Source organism: Acomys minous, assembly GCF_964271855.1.
Source record: "Acomys minous genome assembly, chromosome: 1".
Classification (NCBI taxonomy): domain Eukaryota; kingdom Metazoa; phylum Chordata; class Mammalia; order Rodentia; family Muridae; genus Acomys; species Acomys minous.
Window position 1 is genome coordinate 124,419,452 of NC_140483.1, and position 9,024 is coordinate 124,428,475.

The 9,024-nt window shown below is 42.4% G+C and overlaps 1 long non-coding RNA gene across 1 annotated transcript; it reads right to left on the reverse strand.

Moving 5' to 3' along the window:
- Positions 1-804: 804 nt before the first annotated feature.
- On the reverse strand, positions 805-6,363 carry LOC311605474. Its single transcript, XR_014781975.1, has 3 exons — positions 6,236-6,363; positions 5,733-5,775; positions 805-1,115 (listed from the first exon to the last, which is right to left on the reverse strand). It is a non-coding gene; the product is annotated as an uncharacterized lncRNA (long non-coding RNA).
- Between the last annotated feature and the right edge of the window lie 2,661 nt (positions 6,364-9,024).

Sequence of the window (9,024 nt, forward strand, 5' to 3'; positions counted from 1 at the left end):
GAGCCCCGTGCCCGCATGCTTAGTGTGGGAGTGAGGGCACTGTTGGGATCACTGGAGGAATAGCCCACACTAAAGAACAGAGTTCCACACAGGGAATTGCTTACAGAAGTTCAGTCTAAAAGTTATTTAAAAAGTTTCAAGTGCCTGAAGTGTCACAACAATCTAGCCAACGGTGGAGGACAGTGGGGAAAGGGAATAAATTTACTCCTCTGTCTTTTATTATTATTATTATTATTATTATTATTATTATTATTATTATTATTATTATTATTTATGTATTTTGTGTGTGCCTGTGCATGGCTGCAGGCATGCGTATTCCAAAGAGCATGTGTGGGGGTCATAGGACAACTTTCAGGGTTCAGTTCTGGGGCCACACTCTGCTATGGTTGGCTGGAACACTCGCTTTTGTGGTTGTGTCTGAGGAGGCCACCCTGTGAATGACAGCCAGGCAGGCTGAGCTACAGCATCAGTAGAGCCAGACAGTCACTGACGAATGTGACAATGCCAGAAGCAGAGAAGAGCGTCAGAGCAAGGAAATAGTGTGACAGCCACTCTAGCAGCCACAGCAATGGAAGTAGCAGTGTGACAGCCAATGCAGCAGCCACAGCACTGACAATGTCAGTGGAAGAACCATTAGAGGCCTAAGGGCCAAAGGCCTGAGACACCCTTGGACCTGGAGCTGTAACATTGCTCTCTGTCCGGGTCCTGGAAACTGTGACACCTCACACTTGGGAGTTGTAATGACAATACTGTCAGGAGGTGAGGAATTCTAAGTGGGAAGAGTTCCTGCTACAACTCGTGGTCTATTTCCTGGTAGAAAGAAGGACACCAGCAGCCACCTGATTAGTAACACTTTTAGGAAAACTAGTTAATGTGGTTCACAAACTTTTATTTTTGTTTCTTTAGCTGAGTATCAGGTTTTCAAGAAAAAAAAAATGTCTTGAGAGCAGTTGGAGTACACCCGCCAGAGACCATTGGTACCTAGAAATAGGCTGCAGACTGCAAATTTCTTTGTGGAGATTTTGTGCTATTCCCTTCTGTATAGCAAGTCCGTATTAATTTCTTATTTCTAGGATCTGGGTCAAATTGTAGGTCTGGAAAAATGCCAAATAGCTCTGTACAAGAAAGAAACCAATCAAAGGTTATCAAATATCACCAAGAAAAGTACACATGAATTTTAGTCTTTTGTGTATATTATATAAACCAGTTAGACTATTGCGACTCGCTCTTGTTCATCTCTTGCTTCCTGGAGTTTATATTTGAAATATTTATTCTAATCAGACATAAGAAAAGACCTTGGATTTAGCTACTTCCCTTTTCAAGTTTCGTTTTCAGGAGAGAGAAGCTAATGATTGCAGATCAGCATGGGAATTTCACAGAGGTTTTAGGCCCATGACCCAGTTTTACTGCTGCTCAGATTTCTAAATCCTATTTGGATCTCAGCCGATGTCACTTCAAAGCCACCTTCCACTTGCCACAGTGATTCCAGGGCCTGATGGTGGTGGCTCACTTCAGCAAGGCTGGCACACATTCACAGGCCCTTCAGAGAGGAGCATAGGGTCAAGACTCAGAAAAATGACTAATTCAAGACAGCATTTTGGTTTGTAGGGATTTTATTTTTTTGAGTCTATGGTACTGTGAATCAAACTCAGAGCTTTGCACAATCTGTCATACTGCTGAGCTACATGTCCAAGCTTCCATTTTAACAAGGAGTTTATTGTAATTCAAGAATTAATGATGCAAAATAGTAGAGCGTGTTCTCGGTAATGTTCTGTGACTATCTACTTTTACTTCAGTATTCTCACTTGAAACATTTCAGACAAACGGAATATTGGCTATATCTGAGTCTGCTAGCAGTTAAAGCTTTAATAGCTCTTTACACCAAGGTATTACTTTCATATTGCAAAGCAAAAAGCTGTTTCTGGTCAGGTGTGAAGGGACCTGCATTTGGCGGTCAAAGATAAAATGGCAAGGGCCAGGAAAATCTGGGCTCCACAAAGAAATCCGTCTTAACAAAGCAATCTATTAGGGACATGAATAGCAGTTTCTGAAGTGGAGCAGAGGTTGCATCTTAAAAGTGGAAATTTGTTTTCATGATTACTTATGTGCACTCCAAGGCTCAAAAGTCTAGACACATTAGGGAGTAAAAGAAAACAAGAGACTTGGTCAGTGGCCAGGGTGTTTGGGAGAGGTTGACTGGAGGCATGGCTTAGGAGAAGTGTTCAACTCAGAGGAGAAATGACGTGAACAAGGAATGGAAAAGGATGGTGGCTTAGTTACTGTTTTGTTGCCCTGAAGAGACGCCGTGACCAAGGCAAGTTAGGAAACATTTCATTGCTGCCTTGCTTACAGTGTTAGAAGGTGAGTTCACAGTCGTCATTTTGGGGAGCATGGCTGCAGGCAGGCATGGTGCTGGAGCAGGAGCTAAGCGCTCACACTTAATCCACAAATTGAAGGCAGAGAAGCAGAGCCTGGACCTTGCGAAGGCTTCTGAAACCTTGAAGCCCATCCCCTAGTTCCACACCTCCTCCAACAAGGCCACACCATCTAATTCTTCCCCCAACAGTTCAGTGCACTAGTGACCAAGCATTTAACTATATGAGCCCATGGGGGCCACTCTCAAACCACCACAGATAGAAATGCAATAGATGCATGGGAGTAGATACTTGGATACTTATAAAAGAAAGGGGAAAGGTAAAAGCAAAAAGTTTTACTTTTATGCTAAACTTTGAGATGGAAGTCGAGGAACAGCAGATGCCATATATTGTTTAATAAAAGAAAGAAAGGAAGATTAGAGTTAAAATAATAAACATAAGGAGTTGTTTGTCAAGGATATGATGGAGTGCATATATAAGGAGAACAAGATCCCTGTGTAGAACAAGGGTGCTATAGAATGCAGTTGCATACCACGCATCTGTAACCATATACTCAGCAAGGCCATGTTTCATAAAATCAGGTATAAATCAGCACCTTTGGCACTCTCTCTGCCCAGCATTCAGACACATAACACTTTGGCTAGTATCAACTTCACTTGAAATATTTATAGTGAAATTTAAATTGCTTCCCTGTGAACGTTACAGCTTATTGCAACAGAGAACAGAATAAAAGTCTTGGTAAATTCCTCCAATAGCATCTTTGGTGAGTTGGTTTTGATTATAATGTCTAACCCATCCATAGGCATCTGTTGAGTACTTCAGCCATTAAAGAAATGTCTCTGGACAAGTTGGAGAAGTTGGAATGCTTATCTGTCCACTGTGTAGACAATTGGGGAAGTAACAGGAAAAAAAAGGGGGACGTGTTTCTCCCTGAGACTGGCCATGGCCAAAGAACCTCGGGGTTCTAGTATGTTCCTATAAACACCGATAGTGCCCTTTCCCCACAATTTTCCATGTCTCATAGTCCATGTCTCATAGTCCTTCATACTTAAATGTGGTATGGTTGCTGTTTTAGATTTGGAATCTGAACCCAGATCATCAGACCATGTACCTAAACCACAGAGTGTTGTCAGCACAGGGACTGAGTATGGCTGCAAAAAGCACAGCTTAGAAGACTTGGGGGGCAATCAGTGCAGGCTCGCCAGGAGGCAGAGAGTGGCCAGCACAGAAGCACAGGGCAAAAAGGTGCTGCCATTTCTTGCTTTTTTGATGGTGAGGACATCATTCCTTCAAGGTGTGGTTGGAGGGGAAGATTTTTAGTGTAGATATGAGGGAGAGCACAGCCAAAGGCTTCTGGAAGAGCTGGGAGAGAAAGTAGTAGATTAAACATGGCAAGGAGAGAGAGAGGAGAGAGAGAGAGAGAGAGAGAGAGAGAGAGAGAGAGAGAGAGAGAGAGAGAGAGAGAGAGAGAGAGAGAGATGGGGGTGAGGCAAGAGAAGAGGACCAAGAGAAGGAGGCAAAAAGAAAGAGCAGAAGAAAGTGCATGGCTGAAACAGCAGGGATATGCAGGAAGGAGAAGCTAGGGGAAGGGAAGCCCATGAGCTGGGGAAGTTTAGGGTAGGGAGCTGAGCGAGAGGAGCTGAGGAGAGCCACAGGTACTCAGCCTGGGGGCAGGCATGTGCTTGCTAACACGCAGCACCTCTAGCCACTGGTCCAGACTTTCTTTTGACGGACATATTAAACAAATTCTCTGAACCTCATTACAAAACTGAAACCTTTATCTATCTGCTCAGTGTGCTTGCTCAGCGTTTCACTCCTCTTTTCTCCACCTTGATCCAGGTTCTGTTCCCCTGTGTAAGGATCACAAGTTATGTGCTTCAAGAAACTGGGATTAAACTAAACCGCATTAGTTGTAGATGAACTTACCCTTTCTCCACACCAGCTACACAAGGAAAAGGATGGACTCAGGCAAAGAATAGCTGCCTGCTTCTTCCCTCACCATGGTCTGTATCACCAAGGATTTGGGGCTATTCCCCATCTATACGTCCCTGAGTTCTTTATGGTCACTCTCATGTTTCTCCTATACTTTATGAGTGCTTTCCCTTGACACGATTAAAGGGATCTTTATATTTACTTTGGAGTTTTGAATTACTAATGTTGTTGCTATTGTGCAATTAGCAGAAAGTCTTCAACTGCTAGCTACATTTTCTGCATTCTGCTATTTTCTTTTTTTTTTTTTAACTATGGCATCAGAATTCACAGTTCAAGTATCACCTTCAACTGCTGCCAAATTTACCTGTGAATCACTGTTACAGTTGTTCGCTCTAGATTAGCAGTGCTAAAATACTTGTAGTGCTCAGAGTCAGTTGGCTGTACACACCCTTACCCAGAGAGGTCACAGTGTGGCCAGGTGTAGAATGACTATCAGAAAGATTCAGGTATAATACAGCAAAGGAAGAGGTGGAAGCGTGTTAGAAGGTGCTGCCTCTCATGGGCTCACACTTATTAAGAGCAAGGAGTAATGTTGCCAGATTCCTTTGACATGTTTCACCCAGGCAGTGAAGGCTGGCTGAAGACATATGACTGAATTTCAAAAGCAGTAGACCTGCATTCTCCCCCAAGCAGTGAAGGCTGGCTGAAGATCTGTGACTGATCTCCAGATTAAGTTAATAGTTAACATAGTACATAGTTGATAAACCTCACAAGTATCTATGAGAATTTAGCAAGAAGCCCTTAGTGATCAGTATCATAACAAAATAATGCTTTAGATCATATCATTTCCCAAGAAAATTGGATTGGCTTTTAGTGAAAACTACTAAAAAAGTAAGTAAGCCCAAGACTCACTAAGTGATTTGATTATATTTTAAAGACAAGTTGGCAAAACCATCAAAGCATTGTTTCTCAAAAGTAGGAATGTCATAGGGAATACAAACACTGAATTCATTAAGTCCCACCTGATAGACATCTCAACGGTACAGTGGAGTTTAAACAGCAGCAACTGAGTGTGATTCCCCTAAAGTTTTTATCAGAGAGTTCTCTGCTAAGGGAAGGAGTGTTTACAGGCAGTTGGGAGATTTTTGTCAGAATGACTTCCCCCTTCATGAATCTTAAACAAATGGACAGACACCTGCATGCTGTTGGTGAAGCTCCTAATATTGCATATTCTCTGGCAGGAACACAACATTCATTAGGGACTGTGGGCTATGAATTAGGTTCTGGACACTGGAGTCACTATCCCAATGTGCCTACTTAATTCCCCAGTGATTAATAGCAAGAAGAGGCTTCAAAGGAGATCAGTGTGAAAATAACACTAAGGAGGATATGGTGGGAATCTGAGGGAAATCCCAAAGTGCTCACCACTGGCTGGTCAAGTCCAGGTGTCCATCATTCATCAAGCACACTGGGAAGGAAATGAGGAATTTAGTATTTAAGATGATGTCTATCAATTTCATTAAGCCAAATCAATAGCACAATGCTTTCTTATGAGAATGTTCTTTAGTAGTTGCCAATGTCTTCATTTATCACCACTGTCTACCTTAAACTTTCTGAGTAGGCATGCTTTTTGCACAAGCTGTGGGCACATGGTCTTTAATGTCTTCCTCTTCCTTTTGAAGAAGTCCCAGTGGTAGATTGTACCATGCAAAGGCCCACCTGACTGACAGGCAGTGGGCAACGCAAGACAGTGGTGATGGACCCTCCATGACTCAGCATTTCCTTGCCAGGTCTTGCAGTCTAGTGGTCATTAATGAGCATCAGGAAGTAGGGAGCTGGATATCTCATAAGTCCTCCCCCCCTCAGATCGGTTGGTGCCCCACTTCAAGTCAGAAGGGATAGATGTCCATTCTCGCTAAGCAACTTACCTTTCATGTAAATTTGTTCTAAATTTATAAGCCACCAAAGCTACACTGGAGACTCAGGTTTGGGTTATAATAGCAAGTGATTAACATCTGATAATCTCTGGCATTCAAAAAGAGAGGTTGCCATCCTTGAACGATTTGCCATCTAGAAAGTAGAAAGAAAAAATAAATGAGAAACATACTTTAGTAATTATACTAAAAAAAATTATAAATGACATCATTTAACAGTACTGGGTAGCGGAGGCGGGTGTGAACCCATCCCTGCTTTGCACCAGACTCTCATCCGAGGCTCTTGAGAGGGGCTCACCTCACAAGGTATCCTATCATCTGAATTTGCACATGGGAGCCTGAGATTCAAGGGCAAGTGCCTTGCCCAGTGGTCCTTAGCCAAAGAGGACTGGAGCCTGGAGCAACTCGGGCCTGTGTGCCTACCCACCACAGTGCACTGTAGATGCCTGCTTGTTGGTCTTTCCAGTTTGAATGGGTGAGAGTGAGAATGATTGTAAAAGAATGGAACCAAGGCACCCAGGAAGTGAAAGGGAAAAGACAAGAGTCCAGGGATGAGTAAGGTAGGCGCGGTGGGCTGAGGAGTCAGAGAGGAAGTGAAGGGAAAGTGGATAAATGCACAGAGAGGGTCCCATGGGAGCACACGGGAGAACAAGGAGCTTGTCACACTCTGCCTTCTCTTCCTGCCTGCTTCCTCACAGGCAGCTATTTGCCTGGTTTGTTGTAAGAAACTTTACCTCTCCCGCAAACATAGTTCTTTTATTTATGAATACAAGAGAAAGTGATTTCTTACTTCATAAGATCATGGTAAAGAGAGCACATTAAAACTCTTAGAAGACACGGGTAATGGTGTGGTTAAAGAAAAGAATTCATTCTTATATGAAAAACAGAGATTGAACACTAAGAGCTGTAGTGAGAATTTTGGAATTTTGGCTTCTTTAAAAACATAAACATAAGAATATGTTTTCATTTCTAACCCCTGGTGTGGGGATGTGGGGTTGCTCTATAGCAGCTCACTGTGACCTGCCTTGCGCTCTGTCTGCCATCGACAGATAGTTTCTGCGAGTGCGTGGTGGTTGGAATTCTGGGGACTTTTCAGAGGGTATACAAACGCTAGAGTCCTGAGAAGCTCGGTGGGTTGCTGATTGGTGCCTGGATGCCGTTGGTTACTGTTGGCCGTGGTTTGTTAAGAAGTCCTGCGCAAAGAAATGAGGAAGTAGAAATTAGATATCCTGGCAGCCTAGATCAAACTTGCCCCCTAGGAACTTGACACCCTTAACCAGCAGTAAGTATTCTAATGATGACGGCATCCCCCTTTCCCTCTATTCTTTTTTCTCTTCTATCTAGTGTTAGGAGGTTGAAAAAGTGGAAGAAAAGGGATGGAGCTGGGTGGAAGAAAGAACTCTGAAAGTAGCAAACAGTAACTAGAAAGGGTACAATAGAGATCCTCTGTTGTTTATATGTTATTTAAATCCCTTCATTTCTCCTCTCTCCCCTCTTTCCATTCTTTTTTTTTTTCAGAAGCTTTCCCTTCCTAACCCCTGAACTAAAGATTTTAGCCTTTCTGAGTATAACACTTTAACAATCTAGCTTTGCCCATCCTCTCTTTTGATTTCTGTACGTCAGCCTTCTTGTGACCTTTGTTCTCAGCGAACCAGTTTGAAAATTTAAATTTAAGAGTAGCCAACACCACCACTGTGCTTCTCATAAAGCCAATATGGATGGGAAATGAGCCAATGGTCTACAGTGTTTCTTGAGCACCTGTGGGAAGCTCTAATTTACCTCATACTGGGACCTTTTACTTCTATTCAGTCTGTTACAGAAAACCCAAGGTGGATTTTGATGGGAAAAAAAGTGGAAGATGCTCAGGGGAGTAAGTGGGAAGAAAATCTTCAGCAAAAGATAAAAAATAAGAAAGAAGACAAAGAGGTTGGAAGTGAACACTAACCCACTTAGTCTGTGTGTGAATCATGAAGTGACAACCCAGTCTTGGTTAAATGTTGAAATAAATAATTATCTGAACTAAAGCAAAAATTCTTGTTACTTGCCAATTAAGTTCACAAGTAAGGTGTTTAAATGTACAGCGGCTGGCTTAAAAGCTGGGTGGCAGCAAACTAACTAACTCAGGATATTTCCACATATCTGATCTTTGATGGCTGCTGGAATAAAATTCAAGGATGCAAATGGAGTTGTTCCTTCTGTGTCCATGAATGTGATTGGACCAAGACTGTTGTTTGAGTCCACCAGTGGTGGCATTGTCCTTTGGTAGTGACTGCTTGGACTCTTCAATTCTTTCCACCCAGGACAGCTTCCTACTAGTCTTGAAGAGGGCATAGGGAGAGAAAAGGGAATTAAACAATTCGAAAGTAAACATTTGAAAATGTCAGACTTTTATGAACATTCTGTGTGAGGGTCTGGTGAAGGGTGTGAGACTAGCATGCTGCAGACATTATAAGGATAAAAACATGTCATCTGTCTGTAGACCAGCTCCGGCTGAGGTGGAGGGTAGAAGACTGGGGCAAGAGGCTCCACTCAGGAGCAATTTTTCTTGGTCCTTCCTATATCCTCAATTTTAGTTATCACACAACGAATTCAGTGCTATGCTTATAATATTGAAATAGATTTTCTTTTTGATGTTTATGTTCATGAAAATATTTAGCTTAGCTGTCATTTCTGGAATTTAATGACTGAAGAGGTGCCCAATAATTTGAAATATAGCATTTATACATACATATGTACACACAGTGGTATACTACAGCATTGTCCTTTTTTTTTGTTTTTTGGGC